At 45.0% G+C, this 14,309-nt stretch overlaps 1 protein-coding gene across 2 annotated transcripts in view; it reads right to left on the bottom strand.

Moving 5' to 3' along the window:
- USP2 (ubiquitin specific peptidase 2) overlaps nt 1-5,500 on the bottom strand; it is an 86,601-nt gene extending 81,101 nt beyond the window's left edge. For both annotated transcript variants that reach the window (XM_060787267.2, XM_060787269.2), the window contains exon 1: nt 5,311-5,500. The gene's annotated coding sequence lies outside the window, so the exon portion shown is untranslated. The remainder of the gene's footprint in view (nt 1-5,310) is intronic.
- Nucleotides 5,501-14,309: the final 8,809 nt, after the last annotated feature.

The raw sequence follows: 14,309 nt of genomic DNA, 5'->3' as shown, positions 1-14,309 counted from the left end.
TCCCTTCACCGCCCGGTGTGACTTGCTCATATTATTGGAATGTAGGAAAACAAGGTTGGACTCAGAAGAACACATCCCGCGATGTAAAGCAGAGCGAGCAAAGGACAGCACTGGATTTCTTATGCACGTCCCTCCATACCAGTGGTTCTCAACCTTCCTAATGCCATGACCCCTTAATACAGTTCCTTATGTTGTGGTAACCCCCCCTCCCAACCATAGCATTATTTTCATTGCTACTGTTATGAATCTTAATGTAAATAATAATAATCATCATCATCATCTATATAAATAAAAATGTAATGTTCGTTTGTGGGATTAACAGAACTCAAAAACCACAGGGCGAATTGACACCAAATTTGGACAGCATACACCTAACAACCCAATGTATGTCCTTCACTCAAAAAATTGATTGATTTTGTCATTTGGGAGTTGTAGTTGCTGGGATTTATAGTTCACCTAAAATCACAGAGCATTCTGAATTCCATCAATGATGGAACTGAACCAGACTTGGCACACAGTACTCTCAGGACCAACAGAAAATAAAATTACAATAAATGCAAACACAATGACAATGGGTGGGCTACATGTAATGGTTAAAAGAACTAATTAAAACTGGTTAAAAACTCGGGTGAGATAAAAGAGAAACAAATTATTTGTGGAGGAGGGCTCATTATAGTGGGAGATGTGGAATCAAGCTTTCCCACGAGGGGGAAACGTATACTCCAGTGACAAAACATTGCACATGAGGGATAATGTGGGATTGAATACCTATTCACCAAAGGCGCATGTCTGATAGGAAGGATGTATTTTCATTCAATGGACCAAATTTGGCACCGTCTCACAGTCAGGAGGAAGAACTTCCTGACTGTAAGAGCCATTCACCAGTGGAACTCTCTGCCCTGGAGTGTGGTGGAAGCTCCTTCTTTGGAAGCTTTTAAACAGAGGCTGGATGGCCATCTGTCAGGGGTGATTTGAATGCAATATTCCTGCTTCTTGGCAGAATGGGGTTGGACTGGACTGATAAGTCCACTTTTGAATACTGGTGGGGTTGGGGGAGATTGATTTTGTCATTTGGGAGTTGTAGTTGGTGGGATTTATAGTTCACCTACCATCAAAGAACATTCTGAATTCCATCAATGATGGAACTGAACCAGTCTTGGCACACAGAACTCTCATGACCAACAGAAAATACTGGAAGGATTTGGTGGGCATTGACCTTGAGTTTTGAAGTCGTAGTTCACCTCCACCCAGAGAGCACTGTGGACTCAAACAATGAGGGATCCGAACCAAACTTGGCAAGGATACTCATTATGCCCATTATAGTGGAGTTTGGGGAAAATAGATCTTGACATTTGGGAGTTGTAGTTGCTGGGATTTATAGTTCACCTACAATCAAAGGGCATTCTGAACTCCATCAATGATGAAATTGAACCAAACTTGGCACAAAGAACTCCCATGACCAGCAGAAAATACTGGAAGGGTTTGGAGGGCATTGACCTTGAGTTTTGGAATTGTAGTTCACCTACACCCAGAAAGCACTGTGGACTCAAATGATGATGGCTCTGGACCAAACTTGGCACAAATACTCAATATGGCCAAATGTGAACACTGATGGAGTTTGGGGAAAATAGATCTTGACATTTGGGAGTAGTAGTTGCTGGGATTTATAGTTCACCTACGATCACAGCAGGAGGAGGTCTTTTGGTGGGAGGATTCACCATCTGTTTCCAAAAATGACCGGCGGAGAGATCTTCAGCTTCCTCTGCGAAAGGGGTTCCTAAGACTATCAGAAATATGTGCTTTCTGATGGTTTTCGATGACCCCTTTGAAAACCCCCTTGTGACCTCCCCAGGGGTCCCTTCTCCCAGGTTGAGAAACACAGATCGATACTGTAGAAGGAATGCAATTTTGGATCACTTTAACTGCCGTGGCTCAATGCCATGGAATCATGAGAGTTGTGGTTTCATGAGAAGTCAGCACTCTTTCATTGAGAAGGCAAACTATAATTCCCATGACTTCACAGCAATGATAATTAGCAGTTAAAGTGGTGCCAAACTGCATTCACTCTACTGGTATTTTCAGTCCTCTTTTTTCCTTTGCTTGGAGTGAGCCGTGTTTGTGTGTTTCTCTCCAAATCTGGATATCCTCCAGCCATCTCAAACTACTCCGCTCACATCTTCAGTGCTTTCGCAATCTCTGTCACGATGTTTTGGCTCAGCCTGTTGTTCTGAACCAGATATTCGGGGTCAGGCGATGCAAGGAGAGAGAGATCCATGGTGGGATCTCCTGGAGTGGATCTATTTTTAGTGGAATAACAGCTGCGGTGGAGTGGTTACATAGGAATGGGGCAAAGGGTTAGGTAACTCTTTCCCCTCCTGAGTGATTTCCATGAATTGGGAGACATTCCTACCACAAGTAGAACCTCCCTTATCCGGAAATCTGACATGTTTCACAATTGTCCACATAGCTGAGAATGTGAGCCCCTTTGCTTTCCGATGGTTCAATGTATACAAACGTGAGTTGTTGTAGACTTTTCGGGCTATATGGCCATGTTCTAGAAGCATTCTCTCCTGATGTTTCGCCTGCATCTATGGCAAGAATCATCAGAGGTTGTGAGGCATCTTCAGAGGTTGTGAGACCTCACAACCTCTAAGGATGGTTGCCATAGATGCAGGCGAAATGTCAGGAGAGAATGCTTCTAGAACATGGCCATATAGCCCGAAAAACCTACAACAACCCAGTGATTCCAGCCATGAAAACCTTCGACAATACATTACACAAACGTGGCTTCATGAGTCTATCTATCTATCTATCTATCTATCTATCTATCTATCTATCCGTCTATCGATCTATCGATCTATCGATCTAAAACTATTAGGTCTATATAAAATGTAAATGGGTTTCATGTAGAACAGTACAGCATGCCAGCAATGAATTTTGGCATATGGTTGAAGGAACTGGCTTACCTCTCATCCCCATTCTCCCAAGGCAACTGGGAACTGTTGCTTCAGGTTAGTGTGTGTGTATGTGTGTGTGTTGGGTTCTGATTCTGTAATGGAACCCTTTGTAATTCCCACAATCCTCTGGGAGAAGCCATGACAGTTTTTTTTCTATGTCAGGAGCGACTTGATAAACTGCAAGTTACTTCTGGTGTGAGAGAACTGGCTGTCTGCAAGGACTTTGCCCAGGGGATGCCCGGATGTTTTGATGTTTCACCATCCTGGATTATATAAATCCTCACTGCCAAATAATCTGGGATTTTTTTCCATGTCAGGAGCAACTTGAGAAACTGCAAGTCGCTTCTGGTGTGAGAGAATTGGCCGTCTCCAAGGACGTTGCCCAGGGGACACCTGGATGTTTTGATGTCTTACCATCCTTGTGGGAGGCTTCTCTCATGTCCCTGCATAGGGAGCTGGAGCTGACAGAGGGAGCTCATCCATGCTCTCCCCAAATTCAAACCTGCGACCTGTTGGTCTTCAGTCTTGCTGGCACAAGGGTTTAACCCATTGTGCCACCGGGGGCTCCTGCCATGACAGTTACGGAGAATAGAGGCAGGTAATATTATTATTATTATTATTATTATTATTATTATTATTATTACTACTACTATTACAGATATGTAACAGATTAGAGAGATGATTGGGCAAAACTAGCAAAATGAAGTTCAGCAGGGACAAATGCAAGATACTCCACTTAGGCAGAAAAAATGAAATGCAAAGAGACAGAATGGGGGACAATGCCTGGCTCGACAGCAGGACGTGTGGAAAAGATCTTGGAGTCCTCATGGACAACAAGTTAAACATGAGTCAACAATGTCATGCGGCAGCTAAAAAAGCCAGTGGGATTTTGGCCTGCATCAGTAGGAGCCTAGTGCCAAATTCCAAGGAAGTTATGCTCCCCATGCTCTATTCTGCCTTGGTCAGACCACACCTGGAATCACACTGTCCAATTCTGGGCACCACCATTGAAGGGAAATGTTGACTCTAAGCTGGAATGTGTCCAGAGGAGGGTGACTAAATGATCAAGGGTCTGGAGAACAAGCCCTATGAGGAGCAGTTTAAAGAGCTGGGCATGTTTAGCCTGCAGAAGAGAAGGCTGAGAAAAGACATGATGAGGGCCAGGGATCAAGATGTGAGAGGAAGTCATAGAGAGGAGGGAGCAAGGTTCCTTTCTGCTGCCCTCAAGACTAGGAGGTGGAACAGTGGCTTCAAACTACAGGAAAGAGAGAGGATTCCACCTGAACATGAGGAAGAACTTCCTGACTGTGAGAGCTGTTCAGTAGTGGAACTTTCTGCCCTGGAGTGTGGTGGAGGCTTTTAAGCAGAGGCTGGGTGGCCATCTGTTGGGGTGCTTTGAATGCGATTTTCCTACTTCTTGGTGGAATGGGGTTGGACTAGATGGTCCACAAGGTCTCTTCCAACTCTATTATTATTATTATTATTATTATTATTATTATTATTATTATTGTTATTATTAGAAACCCAACAAGATGAATCCACAGCAAACAAGATCACTCTGCTGGCTGTTGCATTGAATCACACATCGGACACTTCCCAAGTGTCTAGGACTGTGTCATGTATCGGCAAATAATGTGTGCAGATCCCAGTAAGGTGGCCTTTTGAAGCTGGCAGATAGTAATTTTATTAGCACTGATTGTGTTTAAGTGCAGGCCAAGGTATTTAGGCACTGCACCCAGTGTGCCGATCACCACTGGGACCACCTTTACTGACTTGTGCCAGTAAATCCTCATATCATGTTGTTGTTGTTGTTGTTGTTGTTGTTGTTGTTGTTGTTGTTATTATTATTATTATTATTATTATTATTATTTTACTGACACCACAGTATGTCACAGCAAACGAGATCTATATGCTGGATTTCGTATCGCAAAATCATAAGTCGAACACTTCCCAAGCGTCTAGGACTGTGTGATATATTATTATTATTATTATTATTATTATTATTATTATTATTCAATATAATCCCATTGAGGATGGAGATAAAACTTCAGACTGGCCTAAAACCACCTTTGCCTCCATCCCAAAAATGCTTGTGGATGGATGGCCGCATTGGATGAGCATTTGGCACATGCTCAGAGGGATGACCACACTTATCTTTGTTACTTCCCTTGGGATTCTGGGAGTTGTTTCATATCATATCATCTTTAGCCTTCTCCACCAAAGAGGGTTGGTGCTTCTCTAAACGATATCTCCTAGTATCCCATTGCAGTTAAACTGGTATCAAACTGCACTAATTTGACAGTGTAGACAAGCTCTGGATGGACCCTTCAGCCTCAGTGTTGATGGTACCCACCTGTGTGCCGAACGACAGGCCCAGGGAGGAATCGTGGCATATGGATGGCGCTCCGGATCAACGGCAGGTGCTCCGTTCGGTCTCAGCAAGCGGCTTTTTCTATTAGGAAAATAGAAATGATTCACAAGAGCCCAAAAGGACTCACTTGTTTGCAGACTCAGAGGATTCTCCTCTCCCTCGCAGGGCAACGTCTGCGGCACAGAATGAACTCCCAAGGCATGTGTCAGCAGCATAGGCAGAAATTCACAGCTCAGGTTACAAGCCAGATAAATATAGTGTCTTATCTGACCTCACGGGGGAATGGATGGGGCTCTCTCACATTCCAGCATCGGGGTGGCTTAAAGGGGAAGCGGAGTCAGAGGCCTAACCAGGCATGTTTATGGTTTTGTGTGGAGTGGGTCAAGAGAAACTACCCACATTGGAGAGAATTTGGAAAAGTTTGCTCTTCTTTTCCTGCAATGGCTTGAAGAAATTATGCTGTTGCGTGCCTTCAAGTTGTTCGGACTTAAGGCAACCCTAAAGTGATCCCATCACAGGGTTTCCTTGGTGAGACACATCCAGAGAGTGTGACTCACCAAGTCTATGCAGATGATCATGCCATTACTACTCAAGCAGGGAGCTTTGAGATGATTGAACAGAAGCTCTCCGAAACTCTAGGTCAGTGGTTCTCAACCTTCCTAATGCCGTGACCCCTTAATACAGTCCCTCATGTTGTGGTGACCCCCAACCATAACATGGTTTTTGTTGCTACTTCATAATAGTCATTTTACTATTGTTATAAACCATAATGTAAATATCAGATATGCAAGATGTATTTTCATTCACTGGACCAAACTGGGCACAAATACCCAATGCACCCACATGTAAATGCTAGTGGGGTTGGGGAAGGATTGATTTTGTCATTTGGGAGTTGTAGTTGCTGGGATTTATAGTTCACCTATAATCAAAGAGCATTCTGAACTGCACCAGCGATGAATTTGAACCTAATTTGCCATACAGAACTCTCATGACTAACGGAAAACACTGGAAGGGTTTGGTAGGTATTGACCTTGAGTTTGGGAGTTGTAGTTCACCTATATCCAGAGAGCACTGTGGACTCACGCAATGGTGGATCTGGACTAAACTTGACACAAATACTCAATATGTGCAAATGTGAACACTGGTGGAGTTGGGGGAAAATAGACCTTGACTTCTGGGAGTTGTAGTTGCTGGGATTTATAGTTCATTACAATCAAAGAACATTCTGAACTCCACCAATGATAGAATTTGCTCAAACTTCCCACATGGAATCCCCATGACCATCAGAAAATACTGTGCTTTCCGATGGTCTTTGGTGACCCCTCTGACACCCCTTCGTGACCCCTTCAGGGGTCCCGACCCCCAGGTTGAGAAACACTGCTCTAGGTGCTCTTACTGCCTACTACAGGGAAAACCAACTGATCCCTAATCCATCTAAAACACAGACATGTGCTTTTCACCTTAAGAACAGACAAGCATCCCGAACTCTGAGGATTATTACCTGGGAAGGAATCCCACTGGAGCATTGCAGCACACCCAGATACCTGGGAGTCATTCTGGACCATGCTCTGACCTACAAGAAGCACTACCTGAACATCAAGCAAAAAGTGGGTGCTAGAAACAATATCATACGCAAGCTGACTGGCACAACCTGGGGATCACAACCAGACACAGTGAAGACATCTGCCTTTGCGCTATGCTACTCTGCTGCTGAGTATGCATGTCCAGTGTGGAACACATCTCACCACACTAAAACAGTGGATGTGGCTCTTAATGAGACATGACGCATTATCATAGGGTGTCTGCGCCCTACACCACTGGAGAAATTACACTGCTTAGCCGGTATTGCACCACCTGACATCCGCCGGGAAGTAGCAGCCAATAGTGAAAGGACCAAGGCAGAGACATCTCCAACTCATCCCCTGTTTGGGTATCAGCCAGCACGTCAATGACTTAAATCTAGAAATAGTTTTCTAAGATCTACAGAGACACTCACTGGAACACTTCAGCAAGCGAGAGTCCAAAATTGGCAGGCTCAAACCCAGAACCTCAATCAATGGCTGATACCAAATGAGAGACTGCCCCCTGGGCACACAGAGGACTGGGCGACTTGGAAGGCACTGAACGGACTGCGCTCTGGCACCACGAGATGCAGAGCCAACCTTAGGAAATGGGGCTACAAAGTGGAATCCACAACCTGCGAGTGTGGAGAGGAGCAAACCACTGACCATCTGCTGCAATGAAACCTGAGCCCTGCCACATGCACAATGGAGGACCTTCTTGCGGCAACACCAGAGGCACTCCAAGTGGCCAGATGCTGGTCAAAGGACATTTAATCAACTATCAAGTTTGCAAATGTTGTTCTTTGTCTGTTTGCTTGTTTTGTTCTGTTAGAAATGTAATACAATTTACTGGTTGCCCTAACACGACAAATAAATAAACCAAGTAGGTTTCTACAGCAGAGCATGAATTTGAAGCCTGGTCTCCAGAATCACAATCAACTACAAAAAATTCCTCTGTTGACTTATGGCTGATTTATGAATTTCATGGGATTTTCTTAGGAAAAGAATACTTGGACTATTTATTTATCGTGCCAGGAGTGAACCAAACAGTTGTATTGCATTAAAAACAAACAAACAAACAAACACAAAGTTTGCAAGCTTGGTAGTTGATTAAATGTTCTTTGACTTGGATTATACACCCCAGAAGCCAGCATAGCCATCGTGAGTCCAATAAAAGGAACTTCCATTACTCCAAAAATGTAACTTTTTCAAACATGGGGGTATTTAAGATGGGCACTGTCAGAGACTCTTATCCATCTGTGCACACATTAGTACAAACCACATGGCAATGGTATTTGACACAGTTTCTAACAGAGGCGTGTCTTCATGGTAGAATTAATGCATTTTAATACAACTGTAACTGCCATAGCTCAATGTTATGGAAACCTGAGATTGGTGTTTGGTGAGGGACTGATATGCTTGGGCAGAGAAGGATAAAGACCACGCCAAACTCCAATTCCCAGCATCCCAAAGCATTGAGCCATGACAATTCAAGTGGTGTCAAACTGCATCAATTCAACAATGTAGATCAGGTATAGGTAAAGCCAGGCCCAAGGGACAGATGCGGCCCCTTGGGCTCTTTTCTCAGGCCCTCCTCTCTCTCATCATCCCATCCTTCCTTCTCTCTTCCCTTCCTCCTTTCCTCCCTCTTTCTCCTTCCCTTTCACCATTTCGCCCTCTTTCCTCCCTCCCTTCTCTCTTTCTCCCTCCTTCTATTTCCTTCCACCCTTTCATGCTTCCATCCTTTTCTCTTTCCTTCCCTTCCTTCCATCCTTCCCTTTCACATTTTTGTCCTTCCTTCCTTTCCTCTTCCCTCCCTCTCTCCTTCTTTCTCCTTCTTTCCTTCCCCTTTGTCTTCCCTTCTTACTCTCTTTCCTTTATCCTTCCCTCCCTCCCTTCTGTCCGTCCATCCATCCTTCCATCCATCCATCCATCCATCCATCCTTCCTTCTTCTTTTTCCTTCTTCCTTTTATCTTTCCTTCCTTCTTTCCTCCCTCTTTCCCGCTCTCCTTTTCTCCTTCCACCCCTTCCTTCCTTCTTTCCTCCCTCTCCCCTTCTTTCTCCTTCCTTCCCTTTTGTCTTTCCTTTCTTGCCTCTTTCCTCCCCTTCCTAATTCTCCCTCCTTCTACTTCCACCCTTTCATCCTTTCATCCTTCTCTCTTTCCCTTCCTTCCTTCCTTCCTTCCTTCCTTCCTTCCTTCCTTCCTTCTATCCATCCACCTTTCCCTTTCACATTTTCGTCCTTCCTTTCTTCCCTCTCTCCTTCCTCTTGCCCTTTTTCTCCTTCTTTCCTTCTTCTTTGTCTTTCCTTCTTTCTCTCTTTACTTTACCCTTTCCTTCCTTCCTTCCTTTTTCTTTTTCCTTCCTCCTTCCCTTTTATCTTTCCTTCCTTCTTTCCTCCCTCTTTCCCTCTCTCCTTTTCTCCTTCCACCCTTTCTTTCTTTCTTTCTTTCTTTCTTTCTTTCTTTCTTTCTTTCTTTCTTCCCTTTCTCCTTCTCTTTCTTCCTTCCATCACCAGGCAGCCAGTCATCCTAGCAAAGAGTACTAACATGTGGCCCCCAAGTTAGAAAGCTTGTCCATGTCTGCTGTAGATGCACCCTGACTTTTGAAATTAAGATGATTAATAAGGACCAGAAACTTTAGGGAGGGAACTGAAAGCAGATTTCTAAAGAACGCTGAATACGAACTTTTCAGCTGGCTTTCATCTTGGACACCTGATAAAATCTTGTTTGTTTTTAACAAGCACTTACAAGGCAATGACACCAATTATTATTATTATCTTCTGTGCACTAAATGCCCGTGTTTGCACAGAGCGGATGAGGAAGCACGAAATTGAAGCTTGCTCGGCCTTGATTGGATCGCATGGCCTTTAAGTGCTGATCATATCTCTTTTGGCCATCTGCAAAAATGGAAGCATCCGCAACCTGGCTATATTGTTGTGATGACAAAAGGGAATGAAGGAAACTGGGTCACCCACCTGGACTTTGGGTTAGACGCAAAGCCCAAATTGAAATGAAAAACATCCCTTGCAATTAGGAATACCAGCAGCCAAAGGTGTCAGAGAAACACTCAAGACGCAAAGCCACTGAAATCCGCAAGAAGCATGTGGACAATTTCAACAGAAAGGAGGAAACCATGAATATAAACAATATATGGCTACTAGTATTAAAAAAACCTCTAAAATTGGATCAGTAAATAAAGAGCAACACTCAGAAAACAGGGAAAATCCAGTCAGGAAGCAATCAGGACCAGCTAACACCTCCCAACAATGGATCCCTCAGGCAGCAACCAGCCAGGCTTTGAAGATGCAAAACCATTCAATGCTAATCAAGGTGGCCAATTGCAACATTCACACTTGCCTCAAGCAGACAAGAGTTCTTTCTTCCACCCTGGACATCATTCCACAGATATATAAACCTCACTTGCCTAGTTTCCAAAAGACCTCACAACCATGAGGATGTCTGCAATAGATGGGAGTGAAACATCAGGAGAGAATGCTTCTGGAACATGGTGAGACAGTCCAGAAAACTCACAGCAACCCAACAATCCCTTTAATTTACCTTTAAAGCTACACATGTAGTTTGGTGAGGAACCCAAACTTTCCGGCACAGAATTATGTGGCGCTCATGCTGCAAATCCCAGGATACTAGGGAATGGAGCTGTCACATTTGTCACATATAGCACATAAGTGCTATAACTGTGCCGTGTGAAAGAAAGAGACATTATATTGACAGTTCAGATGGGATGGGTACAATTTTGGATAATATAGATTACTGGGAAGTGTCCGATCAAATACAAAAATATTAATCTTGCTATGTATCAACAACACCAACAACAACACCACCAACAACAACAGACAAGGGTTCTTTCTCCCACTGTGGACAACAACATTTAAGGCAAGGTGTTATCGAAGGCTGTCATGGGTAGAATCGCTGGGTTGCTGTGAGTTTTTCTGGCTGTATGGCCATGTTCCAGCAGCATTCTTCCTTGATGTTTTGCCTGCATCTGTGACAAGCAGCCTCAGAGGTTTGTTCAGAGGTCTGTTGAAAATGAGGCAAGTGGAGCATCCATAGTGGGAGAAAAAACTCTTGTCTGTTTAGCCCCTACCACACAGCTGTATAAAATCCACACTGAACTGGATTATATGGCAGTGTGAACTTCAGTAACCCAGTTCAAAGCAGATAGTGTGGATTATCTGCCTTGATATTCTGGGGTATAGGACTGTGTGGAAGGGCCCTTTCAAGCAAGTGTAAATGTAGCACTTGGCAAGCTTGATTAGCATTGAGTAGCCTTGCAGCTGCAAAGTCAATCAGTGAGGGTATCTGCATAGAGGTCTGTTGGAAATGAGGCAAGTGGTGTGTATGTATACCTATGGAATAATGTCCACAGTGGGAGAAAGAACCCTTGTCTGTTTGATGCAAGTGTAAATGTTGCAATTGGCAAGTTTGGTTAGCATCGAATAGCCTTGCAGCTGCAAAGTCAATCAGTGAGGGTATCTGCATAGAGGTCTGTTGGAAATGAGGCAAGTGGAGTGTATCTATATCTGTGGAATAATGTCCACGCGGGGAGAAAAACCTTTGTCTGTTTGATGCAAGTATAAATGTTGCAGTTTGCAAGCTTGGTTAGCGCTGAGTAGCCTTGCAGCTGCAAAGTCAACCAGTGAGGGTATCTGCATAGAGGTCTGTTGGAAATGAGGCAAGTGGAGTGTATCTATATCTGTGGAATAATGTCCACGCGGGGAGAAAAACCTTTGTCTGTTTGATGCAAGTATAAATGTTGCAGTTTGCAAGCTTGGTTAGCGCTGAGTAGCCTTGCAGCTGCAAAGTCAACCAGTGAGGGTATCTGCATAGAGGTCTGTTGGAAATGAGGCAAGTGGAGTGTATCTATATCTGTGGAATAATGTCCACGCGGGGAGAAAAACCTTTGTCTGTTTGATGCAAGTATAAATGTTGCAGTTTGCAAGCTTGGTTAGCGCTGAGTAGCCTTGCAGCTGCAAAGTCAACCAGTGAGGGTATCTGCATAGAGGTCTGTTGGAAATGAGGCAAGTGGAGTGTATCTATATCTGTGGAATAATGTCCACGCGGGGAGAAAGACCTTTGTCTGTTTGATGCAAGTATAAATGTTGCAGTTTGCAAGCTTGGTTAGCGTTGAGTAGCCTTGCAACTGCAAAGTCAATTAGTGAGGGTATCTGCATAGAGGTCTGTTGGAAATTAGGCAAGTGAAGTGTATGTATACCTGTGGAATAATGTCCACAGTGTTGTTGCCTGGAGGCATCCTTTGTTTGGGAGATGTTAACTGGCACTTGATTGTTTGCTGTCTGGAATTCCCCCATTACCAAATGGCAAGCTTCTGCAGTGGATTGCTGTAAGTTTTTCAAGGTGTATATCCATGTTCCAGAAGCATTCTCTCCTGATGTTTCGTCTGCATCTATGGCAGGCATCCTCAGAGATTGTGAAGTCTCTGCAGTGTTGGAACTCCAGGTGCATCTCCATTGTAGAAAGAATGCAGTTTGACACCACCTTAACTGCCACAGGGCTCAAATCTGTGGGATCCTTGGAGTTGTAGTTTCCCAAGGTCTGCCAGGGAGTGCTGGAGCTTCACCAAACTACAACTCACAGGGTCTTCTTCAGCCTTCTCTGCCTTGGCCTCACATGATTCCATCACATTGCGCCATGGTGGTAGTATTAGTTGTAAGAGGGACCCAACTGCATTCATTCTGCCCTGGAGAGGCCGCTGTGGGGCCCAGGGATCTGTAGTTTGTTTGGCAAGGCCCCAGGACCTTTGGCTAGAGGAGGCTTGGAAAACTACAACTCCTAGGACTCCAGAGCCTCGAGTAGCTGGAGTGAGATAAGAGGTTGAAGTCTTCAGTAGAGATGCGCCCTAGGACGCACAACCCAGACGCCTGTTTTCTCCTCTCCTCTCTCGGTCCTTGGGCCACTCTACCCCGAGGTTGCGGCGTGGGTGGCCCCCAGGACCCACCCTCCCCCGTGGGGTCAGGGAGGGGGCTCTCAACCACACTCACCTGCTTCTTTCTCGGGGGACGGGACCAAGCCCGCCTCCTCCTCCTTGGAGCCGCTTCTCCCCGAGCCTTGAGGTCACAATCTCCACGCCGGTGACGCGCAGCCCGAGGAAAGAGGCCGAGGAAAAGCGTCCTGTTGCGGGATCGTTTCGCCTTACTACCCCCAGAGGCAAGAGAAGCAGCCAAGGGAGGCCGTGGGCTTCTTTGATTATCAGGATTTTCTTCCCCTGTTCTCAAAGGAGGGCTTCCAAAACTGTTGGATGGACGCAGTTTGGCACCGCTTTGCCCTGCTGCCATGGCTCAAGTTGCAGCCTTAAGAAGGTTTGCTCAACTGGAGACCCAACTAGAGTTGGAAGAAACTCGTTGAACCAGCCAGTCCTTCCCAACAGATGGCCATCTAGCCTCTGCTGGAAAAGCCTCCAGAGAAGGAGAGACTCCACAGGATTTTCCAGGCAACATATTTCATTGCCAAAATAGCTATTATTCTCAGGAAGTTCTTCCTCATGGAATCATAGACTTGGAAGAGACCCCATAGGCTATGTAGTCCAACCTCCTGCCAGGCAGGAAAAGCAGAAAGTACCCCTGACAGATGGCCATGCAGCCTCTGTTTAAAATCTTCCAAGGAAGGAGCTTCTACCAGACTCTGAGGCAGAGAGTTCCGCTGCTGAACAGCTCTCACACTCAGGAAGTTCATAGAATCATAGAGTTGGAAGAGACCTCATGGGCCATCCAGTCCAACCCCATTTAGCCAAGAAGCAGGAAAATTGCATTCAAAACACCCCCGACAGATGGCCATCCAGCCTCTGTTTAAAAGCTTCCAAAGAAGGAGCCTCCACCACACTCCAGGCAGAGAGTTCTGCTGTTAAACAGCTCTCACAGTTAAAAATGTTCATAGAATCATAGAGTTGGAAGAGACCTCATGGGCCATCCAGTCCAACCTCATTCTTCCAAGAAGCAGGAAAATTGTATTCAAAGCACCCCTGACAGATGGCCATCCAGCCTCTACTTAAAAGCTTCCAAAGAAGGAGCCTCCAACACACTCCAGGGCAGAGAGTTCCACTGCTGAATAGCTCTCACCGTCGGGAAGTTCATACAATCATAGAGTTGGAAGAGACCTCATGGGCCATCCACTCCAACCCCATTTTGCCAAGAAGCAGGAAAATTACATTTAAAGTACCCCAACAGATGGCCATCCAGCCTCTGTTTCAAAGTCTCCAAAGAAGGAGCCTCCACCACACTCCAGGGCAGAGAGTTCCACTGCTGAACAGCTCTCACAGTCAGGAAGTTCTTCCTCATATTCAGATGGAATCTCTTTTCTTGTAGTTTGAAGCCATTGTTCCATTGCATCCTAGTTTCCAGGGAAGCAGAAACAAGCTTGCTCTCTCCTCCCTATGACTTC

This window comes from Anolis sagrei, chromosome 7 (assembly GCF_037176765.1).
Source record: "Anolis sagrei isolate rAnoSag1 chromosome 7, rAnoSag1.mat, whole genome shotgun sequence".
NCBI lineage: Eukaryota > Metazoa > Chordata > Lepidosauria > Squamata > Dactyloidae > Anolis > Anolis sagrei.
This window is presented reverse-complemented; position numbering and strand designations above follow the sequence as displayed.